At 43.1% G+C, this 15,481-nt stretch overlaps 2 long non-coding RNA genes across 2 annotated transcripts in view; one reads left to right on the top strand and one right to left on the bottom strand.

Moving 5' to 3' along the window:
• Window positions 1–1,350: 1,350 nt before the first annotated feature.
• LOC121109541 lies at window positions 1,351–14,382 on the bottom strand. The gene is made up of 3 exons (XR_005855982.1): window positions 13,708–14,382; window positions 9,407–9,556; window positions 1,351–2,523 (listed from the first exon to the last, which is right to left on the bottom strand). It is a non-coding gene; the product is annotated as an uncharacterized LOC121109541 (long non-coding RNA).
• The window catches only part of LOC121109540, an 11,058-nt gene continuing 2,316 nt past the window's right edge, over window positions 6,740–15,481 (top strand). Inside the window, exon 1 of the long non-coding RNA XR_005855984.1 lies at window positions 6,740–6,880. This is a non-coding gene — a long non-coding RNA (uncharacterized LOC121109540). The remainder of the gene's footprint in view (window positions 6,881–15,481) is intronic.

Genomic DNA, 15,481 nt, shown 5'->3' with positions numbered 1-15,481 from the left:
GCTGGGAATACAGAATCACTCCCTTCTGCTCATTCTCAGCCCATTTCAGTGCCAACTAGAGCAGGATTCAGCCAACGGAATTCGGATTTTGGAAACCAAGCAGCAGTAAGTCAGAGGCTTTCCTCCACGCTCCAACAATAGATATTTTTTATAAAGTGTGTGTGGGGCTTTTAGTTAGTTTGGTTTTTAATTTTGCCCCAGTGGTTAGCAGAAGCTTTCACCTACAGGAACTCTGTTTGACCTCAGTTAATACTTTGAGGAACTAAGCTAATCGGAGTCTAAGACATTACCATCATAGGAATATATATATATATATTACAAACACATGCTTTGCTAAAATGATCGTGGAACAATTTCTGCATGCCTTTCTGTGTCCTCTTGGATCATTACTGCCATTCTTTCTGTGCTGGCATTCCAGAGTTGCTGATTCACAGACTGCATCTGGTTCTGTATTTTTCTTTGCAACTCAAAGTCTGGTGCATTATTTGAACACTTGACTTGCTACAGTCATTGTCCCTCTATGACTGACTTTTTTGTTTCAACATCCTGGGTGCTATAAAAACATTTCTGCAGCGCCTTTCTTTGTATTTGACTAGACTATTTCATTTATCAGAAATGAAGCTCTTTCTTTCCCTTTCTTTCTTTCTTTCTTTCTTTCTTTCTTTCTTTCTTTCTTTCTTTCTTTCTTTCTTTCTCTCTTTCTCTCTTTCTCTCTTTCTCTCTTTCTCTCTTTCTCTCTTTCTCTCTTTCTCTCTTTCTTTCTCTCTTTCTTTCTTTCTTTCTCTGACTTTCTTCTCCATTTTACATGACTTCAGAAAGGAATGGAGAAGGTGAAGTCTTTCTACATTGAGTGATCAGGCCCAGGATCAGGATGCAGCTCTGTAAGCTGAGACTGGTGATAGCAAAGCCTGAGACAATATGTAAGGTGAGAAAACAGCTGAGATTTCTACCTAATTTGTAGGCTATTAAGAGGCCTGGAGCAGTGACTGTGTTTCACTAAATGCATGGTAGGGAGGATGCCTCTTGACCTTCTTCAAATTCCCCTAAAGTACATGAAAAATGAAATGACTTGCCATCCTAGGGAGTTCATTTCCTTTCCATCAAAAGTGGTTAAGATTCTGTCCTACTAAAATCACTGAAGATTTGCAGCTATCTCAGCAGATCTAGGATTACTTCCAAGAAAAATATGTTCCTTGCCTTAACTAATATTGGATAGTTGTTTGTCTTATTTTTCCTCTGCAGCAAATTCTGTGAAAGATCCTCCTTAAAAAGAAAACAACAACAACAACAACAACAAAACAAAAAAAAAAACCCCAATAAAGCAGTTGTTTAGGGTGTGAGTGACTTTAATAGGGTGATTTTCCTCCACCAAAATATTTAATGTGGGTAGCAGCTGTGCAGCTCTCTTCATCACAGCTCTTCCAGCTTTGCTAGGTAGAAATTCCCAAGGGTGGGATGTGAATTTGATCTCCATTATTTTGTTTTTCATTGAAACTTAGTTATACTGTCAGTGTGATGGTACATTCGGCAATAAAAGCATGGTGCTCTGAGAACAAGATGGACAACTTCTTCAGCCATTTCAGTAACTGTTTGTACTGAGCTTCCAGTGATTTACAAAGTCTAAGTGCTGGGTGCTTTCTAAAAGCTAAAACTAGCAGTCTTTCCAGTGCCCCATCTATACAGTGATTCAGAAACCCACCATCGCTGACTATAACGGGAGACATTTTATATTTTGAATGGATGGAAATGGACCAGGCACTGGCTGTAGTGGGTGTTAACAGAAACATAAGCATGCAACAAATCCAGGATCAAAAGGGTCCTCAGTTTCTTCAATTCAAACGTTGTCAGCCGCTCTCAGTTTGCAGCAAGCTTTGCAATGCCAGTTTTTTTTCCTCCAAACCAACATTCTTGCAGATTGACGGTTCCACGACAGTTTTCACTTTCAGGAATTTTCTTGCTAGCAAGCATGTCTCAAGTCTGTGAAAAAACACTGCACTTTGCTGTCTGAGGGTCAAAGAGCACAGTTTGTGGATCTTTTATTTGTTTTCAGCCTGTCATGATTTTTTTTCACTGCTTGAGTTCACAGTCCAAGAACTGAACTGATGGCTCACATTGCCATCAGCCAGAGTGACCGGACAGGCATATCTACAGGGACTCATGTGCCAAAGCTACATTTCTAGTGGGTCTCAGCCAGCTAATCTGAAGTTAGCTTGGAAGTCTGCACTGCGCTGCAGTCACTGCAGTAGCTGAGATTCTCAAGTAGACATGCACAGCCTTTCCTTATGTATGAGAGGGAGTGGAAGCTTCTTCCTTCTAGACAGTGTCCCAGCTCTGGATGCCATAGGAAACTTCATGGTTTCCAACACAAGCATCTCCTTGTGAAATTCATCCTGAATGTTTCCAATCTAAATTATTTAAAGTGATAGTGGTATTGCAGCCAAAAATAATGTCTCTATCAGCAGATGGAGCTGAGCTGAGGTCACAGAAATCCCATTTGTCATATTCTGAATAAAAGCTTTCATGCTGCAAACAAAAAATAGAACATGGGATACTTCATCAGTGCTGAAAACAGCCTAGTTTAGTGCTGGCTATTACAAGCAAGACAGCTGTGCTTTCTGAACCAATACTAAGTTGCAGAATTCAGCCCTGCTACTCCATGCAATAGCTGCTCTATTGAAAGTGTCGCAACATCTGCTGTGTCTACTTGGGGAATGAAAACTAATGAGGACCTGCTACAAGGATGACCAATACTTTTCTTTTCATGGCATGATCACTGCTATCAAGCAATGGAGTTTCTTTGCCAACCAGCACAAAGTCAATCTTCTGGCAGAAACCCAGTTCCAATTCAAGTCTGAATTGTGTTCTGATTTTTTTTTTCTCATGATTTAGTGCTTTTTTTGGATGAAATTCACTTTCGTCTACTTCGACTGACATCTTCTCAAGGCTCAGAGGTGGTCAAACAGCCGTGCTTACAGTGAGTTGCTAGAAATTTGTATCAGGAAATTGAATGGGTAGGACAAAGAAGAGCAAAGTGAATCCAAAATGTCCAGTGAAGAGAAGGATAAAAGCCAAATTAAGTAAGAGAGAGAAGAGGCTCCTGAATGCCAGACATGCCATTGCTAGAAATCTTCTAATAGTTATGATAATGGTATTTTGAAGACGCTTGAGGAAAAAAAGTAAATAAATGGAGATAGATACCAAGTCACTGTAAGGATACACAGTAAGCCATAGGAGAAAGGCCACTAAGTGCAGCGGCATGGATGTAATTCACTTCAAGGCACTGTGCCAATTTATGGCCTAATCTCTGCCAAAGTATTTTTGGGCCTGGTCTCAGTGGTTGTTGATTAATCTGTCTTATTCCATCTCCCTGCAAGAGAGTATTTAGCTCAAGGAGACATATGAAACTGAGCAAGAATTTATTTCAGGGAGTAGGCTTAATGATCTTGACAAGATGAAAAGTTACCAGCTGGCTTACCTTCTGCATCTAATCCACATCAAATATTTTTATCTTAATGTCTATTAGACCAAGCATAAATGAAAGGTCAATTTTCTATCTTTCCTTAAAACTGTAGCAATTGACAAAGAGACGATACGTTGAGTCGTGCTTCATATTGAAGCAGTCTGTATCCAAAAGGCACAAAGCCTTGAGAGGTTTCTATATGCTAGTGAGTACAATTTTAATGCCATTTTAATAGCAATAATCTCATTCTTGAAGGTTGGTTGTTCAGCTGATGTGGCTGGCCTGGTTATACTATGGGAAAGACAGGATATGGGATGTCTCCCTGAAACTTACAGGTTAAATGTAGAAGTCTTGTTAGAAAGGGTAGGATCTAAAGACATTTATGGCTTCCAACCACATTGTTCTTGCTGCTGAGGAATGGCTGTGCGTGCAGCATTTTGAAGCAGTCATACAAGACCTCGCAGAATGATCTGTACTGGGATTAGCACAGCAACAGCGTAAGGTACCTAAGTGTTAACAGATGTTTGTTAATTCTTTTTACAAATTCAGAGTGGAGTGTAAAATGCAAAGTGGGTCCCAACCCGTTACATTATTTTGTTTCCTGGTACTCCAGTATTAGGTAGAGGTTTTTAGCATATTATTTTGCTTATTGTTTAGTCATCTTGCTTGCCTCTGTAAATCTCTGCTGAGACCATACGGGGGATTCTCTCTGGGGAATTCCATAGAATAACACTTGTCACTCTGATTTACAAGGTGATAGAAAGCACTGCACCCCTGGCATATCATTTTTGTCATCACTTGATTTAATCCATGGGAAGGTTTTTTTGAGGCCATCACCAAGGAGGTATTTTCATAGCTGTGTTCAGTGTATGTGACACATCTTTTTGGTGCCATTACTCATGTAAAACTTTTTTTCCCACAGCTGCCTGATGCAAAGGTGTGAGATTACTTCAGTATCATTAAATCTGAGGTGGAAAATCAAAATGCAGCTTTCAGTCGAAACTGAACTTTTACTACTATGGAGCATGGGTGATACACCCTGTGCTGGGTTTGTTAGAAACCTGTTCTTCAGTGCAGAGTTTTGAAGAACCATACTTTTCTTTCAGGATTGAGATTGTATCACGTACCGAGCCATTTAGTTTTCATCTGTCTGCTTACAGAGCTCTAAATTAATTGCATTTATACTGATTGGTTTCATGAGAATGATGATCCTTGTCAGGACCTGGCTTGGGACCAGCACTTTAATGTAACCAAACAGCTAAAAGATGTCCTTTGTTAAGCTACGGTCTGTGCTGCAAACAGACAGACGTCCTCAAGGTAAATCTCTGTAGACAATTAAAATGCTTTTCGGCCCTCAGAAGTCTTTGGACCAGACATCTTAACTAATATTGTCTATGTTGAAAGAAACAAAAAGATAAAGCATTAGACAGCTTGGAACAGCTGACAAAGCTGGAGGAGCAGCAAGGAAGGGAAAAAGAGTCAATGATTAGTAAGCAGCTTGGGAAGGCAGATCTATGAACCGTGTACCAGCAGAGAAACAAATGGTTTGATAAGCTAGAAAAAAAAAATGCGTGAAAGTGGGTTTAGCTGATGACAGCTGATGGCTCTCACCAGCCAGTCAGGCGTTGCTCCAAAGCACGAGGAGGAGCAGCCTGCCAAAGTGCTTATCCCAGCCGCTTGCCAAAACCTGTGCTCTAACAGGAAGAACACTGGCGCCAAGGAAACTGCAATAGAGGCTGTTTATTTTCATTCTCAAGGTTTGTTAAGTGTTTAGCCACATCCATCTCCACATCCTGGGGTAGTCGTCTTCTCCCACCTGCTTGCATACAACCTGTAAACAGTGACACAAGCCTTCTGTGGAAAGAACTCTGAATTCTTTCAAGTCTGCTGGCAATGACTTTGAGGGACAGTGCTTATTGTGGGCATCAAGGCCATGCTAATGCTTACCCACACAAACACACAGAAGTACGTGCTGGTGCAGTAGTTACCAGGGACACTGTGGCTACGGCAATGCCTACCTACACAAACGTGCAAAAGTATTTCCTAATATAATAGTTCCTTCTGCCAGATCATTCTAATAAGGATGAAGAAATGAAGAATGGGATATACGATGGGCACATTAATGTCCTTCCTGAGCCCTAGCATGTGCTATACTTTCAAGATGATACAAATCATACTGATAATCTCCAGTGCACAAGCAGAATGACACACAAAACTTGGGGAGCTTTTCTTCTGAATTTTTTCATGTTGATCAGATTGCCAGCCAAATACTAAAACACACTGCCCATTCCAACTCCATGAGGCAATCTTCTGTGCCAAAGCAACAGCTATGGTAAACATTTGAAAATGTTACGCTTTAAACCAGGCAATTTTTGAAGCTGAAACTTATGCTTGTTGTACTGATGGTATCAATGTACCACAAACTGAATAAAGAACTTTAAACTCACATGAGACGCCAACTTCACATTTCCCTATGCTTTATTATCTCTATTCGGATTGTTATGTGGCTGGTTTCATTTATCTGTGTATATACATACTTTATGAGATAGGATTATCACACTGACATATGCAAATACAAAACAGAAGGCACTTTCAAGCTGTATGAAATACACATCTGTACTACTAATACTACTCGTAAGACAATGCTCTCTTTCTACTTAGAAAATATGATTAAACAGAGAAGTGTATATGGTTAGATGATTTTTACTTTTTTTTTTCCCAAATTAATTTCTTAAACAAAAAAAAGTAGAATTTATCCCAGAAACTGAATAAAATACAAGGCCAGTCTAGGAAACATTTCTAGCAGAGTTTCAAGAAGCTGGACCCCTTATGTTGCAGTGCTGGCCCTTGGCAGTGTGTTTGTTGGTGTCTGCAGACAGTGGCAACCTGGTGAAATCATTTTCTCTGTTGTTGATGTGGATGAAGGAAGCAAAGCCATCATCCTGGTCCATTTGTGCAGGTGACATTATCTCCATCTTGTATGGAGATTAAACATTTTATTGGGCACCAGGTTTTGGTCTGATCACAGACCTTGTGCTCACGACCCATGTAGTATTAATTTTATGTAAGAGTGATTCTTCTTTTCCACTGCAACAGTTAGGGGCAGACTGTTGAGATCTTAGGTACTCTATTAAGTGAGTTATACTTTAAATCTTATCAACATTGCTTACAGATAGTGTTTTCAAAGTTAGGCATCTCAGAGGAGCTGGCTCTCACATACAAAGTTTCAGTGGAAAACACATTGCTGAAAGTAGTACGTGAAATTAGGTTCAGTAACTGACTGAAGTGACTTTGATTCAGTGACTGAGGAATCCTCTTTTGACTCCAGGTGGAAGCCTTTGGTTTCTCTGCACCCTCTACTGCCTGAAACAGCGCTGTGGGTCCTCACACCTCTCTGAGTCGATCCTTCCCTTTCCGGAGGTACTACAGCTGTTAGTATTATTTCCTAAGACAGTGTGTTTATCTTGTGAGGATGTGAAAGGGGAAAAGATGGGAAACAGTTTTTCTGTGCACTTTATTGTCATCCACTGAAGAGCGTTCCCTGAAATGAAAGTGAACCCTCCGCCAGGTCAGTATTCCCTTTGCATGCTGCACTCAGGTGCGTGTCACAGAGAGTGTCCATCCAAACAAAACATATTTGTTCAAATAGCTGAGAAATTATATGGTCATCAGGACTGTAAACATAAAGGAAATATCTAAGCCTTCAGAAACTTCAAGTTTTTGAGCTGATTTAATTTCACTGAATGTTTAATCCTTTATAGAGAAAGCCCAATATTTGTCCTCTTAAGCTTAGAATACTAAATATTGACTTCCTAGTTTGATATAATTAAAATATACATTGTTTTCCAAATGCTTTTCAAATGGCCTTTCATTTTTTGCAGTCAGAAGAATTAGTTTGGGAAGTCATTTGTTCAAAGCTTCAGATTCAGCTGAATAAAAATCTGAATTCATGCCCTACGCTTTAATGAACCTGACTAAAGCAAACTACAAGGACACGAGCTTCTGGTCCGTAATTTCATTAGCAGACTGTACCTGCTATAATGGATGGACTCATTTGTTTTTCCCGATAGTCTGTTTTTTATGTTCTGTAGTGAAACCAATTATGCAACCATGATTTAAGCACAACTCAGTAAGAGACAAGGCCAAACTAAAAGCAGTGATGGAGCCATTTCAGAACTAAGAACATTTTGAATTACTAAGGGATAGAAGACCTTGGCAGCTGGATGGGTAAAGCAAGCTCAGTAACTGTCTAAAGGAGCTTGAGGATGTACCACGGTGAATTCAATAGAAGTCATGCAGCAACAGATACTGATTTTCTTTTATTGTATACCAATTACTCCTGGTTTTAGAATATTAACTTCCTTCCTTCAGATATCTGATGGGGAGAACTTTCACAAAGGTAAAGTGTGTCCCTTATTCTTTTCTTTAGTAAGCCTCATATTGTATGAGATTATACAATTATAGTAGAATGAAGTGGGTTTTATCCAGAGGCCATTATTTTATTTCTCATTGCTTGAATATTTTGCTTACAGTTCCTTTTTGAAGTCCATTGACAATTCAGGGCAGTAACTTGCAGGAAAAAATCGGTACCACACATAACAACCGGGCTCTCAACTACAGTGTTGGTCTATTTGTAGCCCAGTGTAGTGTTTGGGTCTAAAATGATAAAGGTATTTGGTTGTACCACAAAGTTTTGTTGAAAGGCTTTTGCTAAATATGGATTAAAAGGTAAAATACCTTGAAATACCTCTCCTACATGTATCTGAAGATAATCCACAGCATAATCTGTCATGGCATGCAACTGAAATCCATTAAACCCACAGAGAGTCCTCAGCACAACACAGCTCCCTGCTTGGTGCAGGCATGCTTGGTTCTGCCGCGGGGTGGAAAGCTTGCCTTGCCTCCCTTCCTTTCTTCTTAAATCCTCAAGGGAGGGGCGGGCGTCTGCCAAGGGGGGGAGGGAAGGAGTATGAAATGAGGAATAGCAGCTCTGAGAGAATAATTACAATGACTGCAAAAAACAGGTGGAAATAAGACCAAAAAATTAAGGGAAACCGTGAAACGAGGCGATACAGGGTGGCAGCAACAGACTGAAAGTACGAGTTGTAATGGAGATATCACCCTCTGTGCCTCTCTGCCATTAGATGTACCAAAGAAATGTTGTTAGAATGGAACAGAACAGGATTTATGGCTGGGAATCAATTTGCCCTCAAGGTCTTTTAGTCTGTTGTTCTGCCAGTAGTTAAAGGACACCTTGTCCTGCCACAGCAGTGCCTATTCGTGCCACGCTTCAGATGCTTTTCTTGTTGGCCATCTTGCTTTGAATAGTGTGAATTAGCTTGTGGGCAGAAAGCCCCCTCCTGTCAATTTGTCATTAGCCCCTATGTCATACAGCTAGGAAGGCACAGCAGGACAGACTGGTAACGGAGACATCAGAACTAGCATGGACAAAGCACAGAAGGCTTTAGCAGGAGAAATTCTGCATCCCCAAAGTTGTGTCCTGTAATTTTTTCTGTGGGTAGTAATTGTTTTCTGATAGGTGGAGAAACAACTCATGGCTTTTAATGGGGGAAATAAACACAAACTATATGTTGTTTGTCATCTGACATTGCTGAATTCTATACAGCCGGAAAGACTTAGAGTGGTGACCAAACTACATGAACTGGGAGATTAACAGTCCCAAAATGGATTTCAGTGGAATGTTTATGTAGTTATCCAGACTGTGTTTCCTATTTTTTTAGCATTTTGACTCTTTCAAATCTTGCTTTTTGTTGCTATTTGTATTTCTCTTATGTTTATGTTACAAGAAGTGATTTTATTTCCTGGCAGCAATAGGCTCACATCTTTGAATGCTGGGTGGTATATGTAAGCATTTCGGTACCACTAACACCTCCTGCTTCCAGAGAGATCATGAAATGCTGGAATATCAAATTAGCAATTACAAACCTGTTAATGGAGCTTTTGGACTGGATGATCTCCAGAGGTCCCTTCCATCCCCTCCAGTTCTGAGATTCTGTACTCACAGCAGTGGATTCACTTTCTTTAGCCCAGCAAGCTTAATCTCCTTGTGCTTCCTCTACAGCCAAGAAGAAATTTCTATAATGCAATTCAGAGCAGAAACCAAAGATTTAAAGCTAAGATGTAAGTGCTGGATAATGATTCTATAGAGTAGGTCTGACTATAGGGGGGCTCAAAACACAGCATCCTTAGGTTGCAGATGTCCTCATTTTCTATGCCAGGATTTTTTTTTTTCTGTTTAAGAAAATGAATTCCAATAAATCAAAACAAATATCAGTCACCATAAATAAATAAAACAAAATAATGATAAAAAAAGAACAAGAGGAGAAAGCTGCTGATCGCATGCTTCCCTACAGAGGAAATGAGGAAAGGGTGGAGAACGGCCTGGACACCTGATTATCTTGTAAGATAGGATGGGAACAATGAGGAGGTCGGTGTGAGCCTGAGCAGAGCACTTTCATTTTGGCACTTCAACAAATGCTGGCAGCATTTTCTTTTTTAATGTCAACATTATGTGCACAACTTCAAGGTAAGCTTTCCAACTCTCTCAAGTTAATTGATCCATCAGGATTTCTGTACTGGAACGTCATGTCCTGAATGAGGAATAAAAAATATTGCAAATATATATGTTGCCTTGGAGAAGGATCTAGAAAAGACCAAATGCATTCCAAAAGTGTTAGCCAGAAACTGATGAATTCACTGCAGTTATTTCCTTTAATGTGTGCCTCAGACTGATTTAAGAACAGTGGGATGATGTCCTCTGCTGTAGTTTTGATAAGTAAATCATAGAATGGCTCAGGTTGGAAGGGACCTCAAAGGTCATCAAATTCCAACCCCTGCCACAGGCAGGGCTGCCAGCCCCTACTTAAAGTACTACATCTGATTGCCCAGAAAACACAGTCCTGCCTCCCAAGTTGGATCACCTTTCATCTGATACGTAACTTGCCTTTTGGTGACTGGTTGTATATTTTTATACAAAAGAAGTGTTTTTTGCTCTGAACTTAGACCTGTCTGCTGCAATATAGCCTCAATGCTTCAAAGCAGAGGGTTTTGTATCTGGTGCAAGAGGTTGTTGGTACAGAGACAGATTCTGCTGATCACTTGGAGCAAATAAATGTTCCTTACCGGTCGCTGTTGCTCTTGGGATACATATGATACATCCTGCATGTATCCTAATGCTGTAGGCAAACACGCACCTGTGATGCAGGTATCACAGAGTCTCAGGACACATCACCTTCTATCTCGCAGGTACACTCAGCCCCTGCTTTTCTCGTGGCCATACAGGATGAAGTGATGCTGTCTCAGCCAGCATCTGCTCAGCGAGGAGTGGGGCACAGTCAGTGAATGCTCAGACATCACAGGACTTCAAATGTTTAAATAGAAAGTCAGGAGAAATGTGTTAGCAGAGCCAGCCTGGCCTCCGGCTGCCACTCAGAACAGTGCAGTTCTGCTGTAGGTTATCACATCGGTCACTCTGGTGGAGATTATATTGGGAATCCCAGAGTGTGTCCTGTTTGATCAGCCAAAGCCAAAGAGTGACAATTACTAACTAACTCCTAATTCATGTGTAGTGTTTTGGTTTTTCTTAAAATACATTGGAGTAAAACCAGATGCTGGCTGTGTTCCAGTGGAAGTGTCCTGACCGAAAGGGGAACTCATTGCTGTGCCCTTCTCCTCCAACACCTCCCGGCCCTGGAAGACTTCAGAGAGGCTCTTTAGAGCTCCTGAGTCATCAGCTGTGCCCCCAGAAATGGCAGCTTTATGCTGCACGAACCTTAAGAGGGTCTGCTCTGCACCTTTATGGGGCTCTGCTGCAGTCTATCCAACCCATAGCACACAACATGTATTCTGCTGCAGTCAGGTGAGGAAGGCTTGTAAGGCCTGTCATAACCGCGTTTTTATACTCGCACTCTTCCTGTGCACAATGATGAGTGGGTGTAACTGCAAATAAGAGTTGCTTTCATACTGAGGTTCGAAATGACAAGGCTTCTTCCTTGCCTAGCCAGCACTGACCTCACACAGCACTGCTGTGGGACACAGCAGAATGAGGTCTGCTGAGGACAGCTGTGATCTTGGTGTAGCTCCAGTTAGCGTTCTGTGTCAGTGCTGTGCTACTTTATTGTGCACTTCACTCTGGGAAATCAACGCTGACTTCATTACGTACAGTCAAATCAATCAGATCTTAAATTCAGGCTTGAAACCCGGAGCACTTCCTGTGTTTCACAACGCTTTCTAGGCTTTGGAGTCAGTTAATTTTATCACGTGAGCAATAACACTGCATTCGTTTTACCAAAAATATGCCAGAGGTAAGGAAATAACTCAGCACTGTGAAGGGAGATCTCGTGGTGCCTTCAGCTGAATCTCAGAAGATCCCAACTGCCATCCACTGCTTCCATTTATTTACCTCATTCAGTTCTTCGTTTGGTGCAGCTTTACGTTCAGGCACAAAATAAAGAAGGTGGGGCGATGGTGACAGCTGCGTTTGTTTATAAGCAGCATAAGCAGATGTAGCACCTCTGTGGGGGAGGCCACCAAGTGCAGGAGAGAGGTGTTGTGAGGAGCCCTGTTGGGCGGGGGAACTGCGCCTCCTCAGCCTCGGTTAGCAGTGCTATTTCGACATGACGCTATTTGATTTGACATGATTTGAAGAGTGATCCTTTAAGGTAAACGTTTCCTAAGGGAACACTGAGCTATGCTAACGACGGAAGTGCTGCTCCTCGGTGAGGGTGCTCCTGCTGGTTAGCCGATAAAATAATATCCTCCGGAAGGAGCAGCTGCTGTGCTGTGGGAGCGGCCCTTCAGGCTCCGGGCAGGAGCGGCCCTCAGTGGCCTGCAGCCCCGGCCTGCTGGGCGCCCAGAGTGGAGCTGTGGTCTGGCAAGGCCTGCTGCTCCTCAGGAGGAGGAAGGTCGAGGAATCTCTGGGCCCTAAACAAAATAGCTCTTCTTGCTGAAAGCTTCAGTTCTTAGTGAAATCAAATGCAGTAAAAGCCTTCCCAAACAGAGGTGTGATTTTGTTCCCTTGACAAAGAGCAGCTCCTGCCTCCCTCTGGCTGTTCCTCTGACCTTTGTCCGGGACCACCTCCTGCAGCATTACGCCCAATGGTATTGGGAGTGCAATCCTTAAGTTGTAAAAAGCTCTCTGAAACCAAACCAATCAGAACTGATACCAGCAAACGTATATTCTGTGCTGGGTTCAAACCCTACTTAACTTCTAACAGTGTTCATTATGAGAGTGCTTGTAGTCAAGATCAGGCTTAAAAGCACAACAGGAATCTATAAAATGTCTTAAGAGCTCTGATTTCTGTGTAAATATGTGCTAAAGAAGCTAGATTTGACTGTGTTGCTTCCAAAGGAATCAATTTTTAACCTTAGTCTTTACGCAGCGCAGAAGACAGCTTATTTGTCAGATGTTTGCATTGGTTTTTGAAGAAATTGAACATATGGCAAACTGTGTACGATGTGAAGGCAGGAAACAGCCTGGTGTGATTTCCTTTTGTTTCTCTACTATAGCTCATGCATAATGCTTTTGAGACAGGGGGTAATTCTGTACTATATTAGCTATATAAGGAGTACTTATAGAAAATGAAACCAACCGTTTTGATTACTGAAAATCAGTATCAGCTGTATGTAAGTTAAGTGCAATTAATGAACAGTAATGTTCAGGAAGTGCCCCGCCTTCACCCGCTGTGTTACCGCAGTGGTGTGCTGTAAGCTGCACTGCTCCTACTTTCTCAAAAATAAGAGTTTAAGGAAACTCAGCAGGGAATGGTATCTGTTCTGAGCTGTGTCAGTAGCTGCTGAAGCCAAGAGAGTTATCCCAGAGTGGAAGAGATCAGAAGAGACCTCTGGAGGCCCAACCCCTGCTCAGGCAGAGCCTCCTGGCGCAGGGTGCCCAGGCGCACACCCAGGCGGCTTCCGAATGCTTCCAAGGAGGGAACCCCACAGCCTGGGCAGTCTGTGCCAGGGTGGACTCACCCTAATTCTGAAGGACTATTTTCTGATGTTCAGACAGAACCTCCCATGTTTCCGTTCATGCCCATCGCCTCTGGTGCAGGCACGGGGCTCCAGGTTCTGCTGTGCTACGTGTGCCAGACGATCTCCCCTCGATCTTTAACTTTGCCTTTTAAGGAACAGCCAGTCTTGATGCAGACGTTTCTAGGAATCACAGTCCCTCAGGCTTTTGGTAATGCTAAGCTTAAATGAGCATACCTGGTTAATGACACATATACCTGGTAGTTCGAAAGGCTTCCTATTATCCCGCTGCCGTTCTCCTTGTAGGCACTTGGTGACAGCGCTCAGGCTGCGGCACATGGAATGAAGCAGGCCGGGCTGCAGGGCTCTCACCATCAGGTGTGTCTGTGACTTTTGTATGTTCTCACAGCTCTTCTCAGAATCCTTCAGAGCACAGCACTACCGCTGGTGGCTTTGGCGGCAGCTGTTGAACCGGCTGGCACCAAACGCTGCTGCAGGGCCCTTACAGCTACCTGAGAGAGAAACACATAGAAGCCCTCACTCACGTGAATAGACTCACAGGAAGCACCTGCAGCTCCCCATGGCCACGAGTGTCCCTCCGGTGCAGCAGCACGCCACGTGCCTGCCCACGAGCACACTGCTGCCACATGTGCTGCCCGTGGAGCATCGGCAGGAAGCCCTGGGGGTGCGCTTGGTCTGCACAGGGTGAAATCCAAGAACTGGTTTGGTGTGAGCAGAGTCACTGCCTTTCCTAACACCCATCTGTAGAAATGGTTTCAGGTTTCCTTCCACACCTTCTGAGACTTCTTGCTGTCATTTATTAACCAAACTGTTATCCAAGCCATAGGTCCTGTATACAAGCTAAGCTGAAGTCAAGGCTGCAGTCTCTTTAAGTAATTTAGGACAAGGGGGAATGGCTTTAAACTGAGACAGGGGAGAATTAGGGTAGATATTAGGAAGAAGTTTTTCACTCAAAGTGTGGTGATGCAGTGGAACAGGTCGCCCAAGGAGGCTGTGGATGTCCCATCCCTGGAGGCATTCAAGGCCAGGCTGGATGTGGCTCTGGGCAGCCTGGTCTGGTGGTTGGCGACGCTGCACATAGCAGGGGGTTGGAACTCGATGATCACTGTGGTCCTTTTCAACCCAGGCCATTCTACGATTCTGTGAAATAATATGTATTCCATAAAAAAGCAATAGGCAGGAGGGAAAATGCCACATCGCCATGCTTATGTGAAGACTTTGAACAAAGGCAGGAAGGTGAGTGGGGAGGGCCTAGCCTCCCCTTGTGGATGCTTGGAGGGGCGCCAGCAGTGCCGGGCAGGCACACATCTATGATCGCTTCAGGCTACGTCTGCTGTGGGCTGATGTGCTCTTCCGGCTTAGGCAAGAAATGAGCAGCCCCAGAGCAGCGCTACAGCTGCCCACTGCCTGCACTTAGGCTAGAGTTGAGAAGGATGTGCTTTTTATTAACAAACAAGCAAACAAAAAAGATGCAATCAGCCTGCAGCAACACTGGAGAGTGCCTGTCTGCCACAAGCAGGGACTCACAGGATCAGTGGTCCATGCTCAGGCCAAATAAATCCTGTATGCAAACACCTGAACATGCCTACATTGTGAATCAGAGAGTTATAGAAGACAAGAAGCAGCACTGTGGTAGCTTAGTCAAAGCTCTGATTTTAATTCTGGCTTCTGCCCAACGTGCCCATGGCTACCACGTCATAGCAGCGGATGGAGCCACTGCCGGGATTCAGACACATGCACCGCTTATGGAGCTGAGTGCGATTTGCTCTCAGTATCCGTGCCCAGCTCCCACATGGGAATTCCGCCCCCTTGGGAAGCAGGCAGCAACTTCTTTCTGCACGCTGAGGGTATGATTGGTGCAGGGAACGTTACGGTGTGACAAGAAGCCATGCTGCAAAGTTCTGACAGAGTGGCAGCTGTGTTACGTGGGGCCCCGAATCATCACACGGCCCCCCGTCCCTCGGGGGAAGGGTTAATGCTCAGATCCATTCTCTATTTATGTACTGGAAA

The sequence above is a fragment of the Gallus gallus genome, chromosome 2, assembly GCF_016699485.2.
Source record: "Gallus gallus isolate bGalGal1 chromosome 2, bGalGal1.mat.broiler.GRCg7b, whole genome shotgun sequence".
NCBI classification, from domain to species: domain Eukaryota; kingdom Metazoa; phylum Chordata; class Aves; order Galliformes; family Phasianidae; genus Gallus; species Gallus gallus.
The sequence above is the reverse complement of the archived record's forward strand: the minus strand, read 5'-3'. Positions and strand labels throughout refer to the sequence as shown.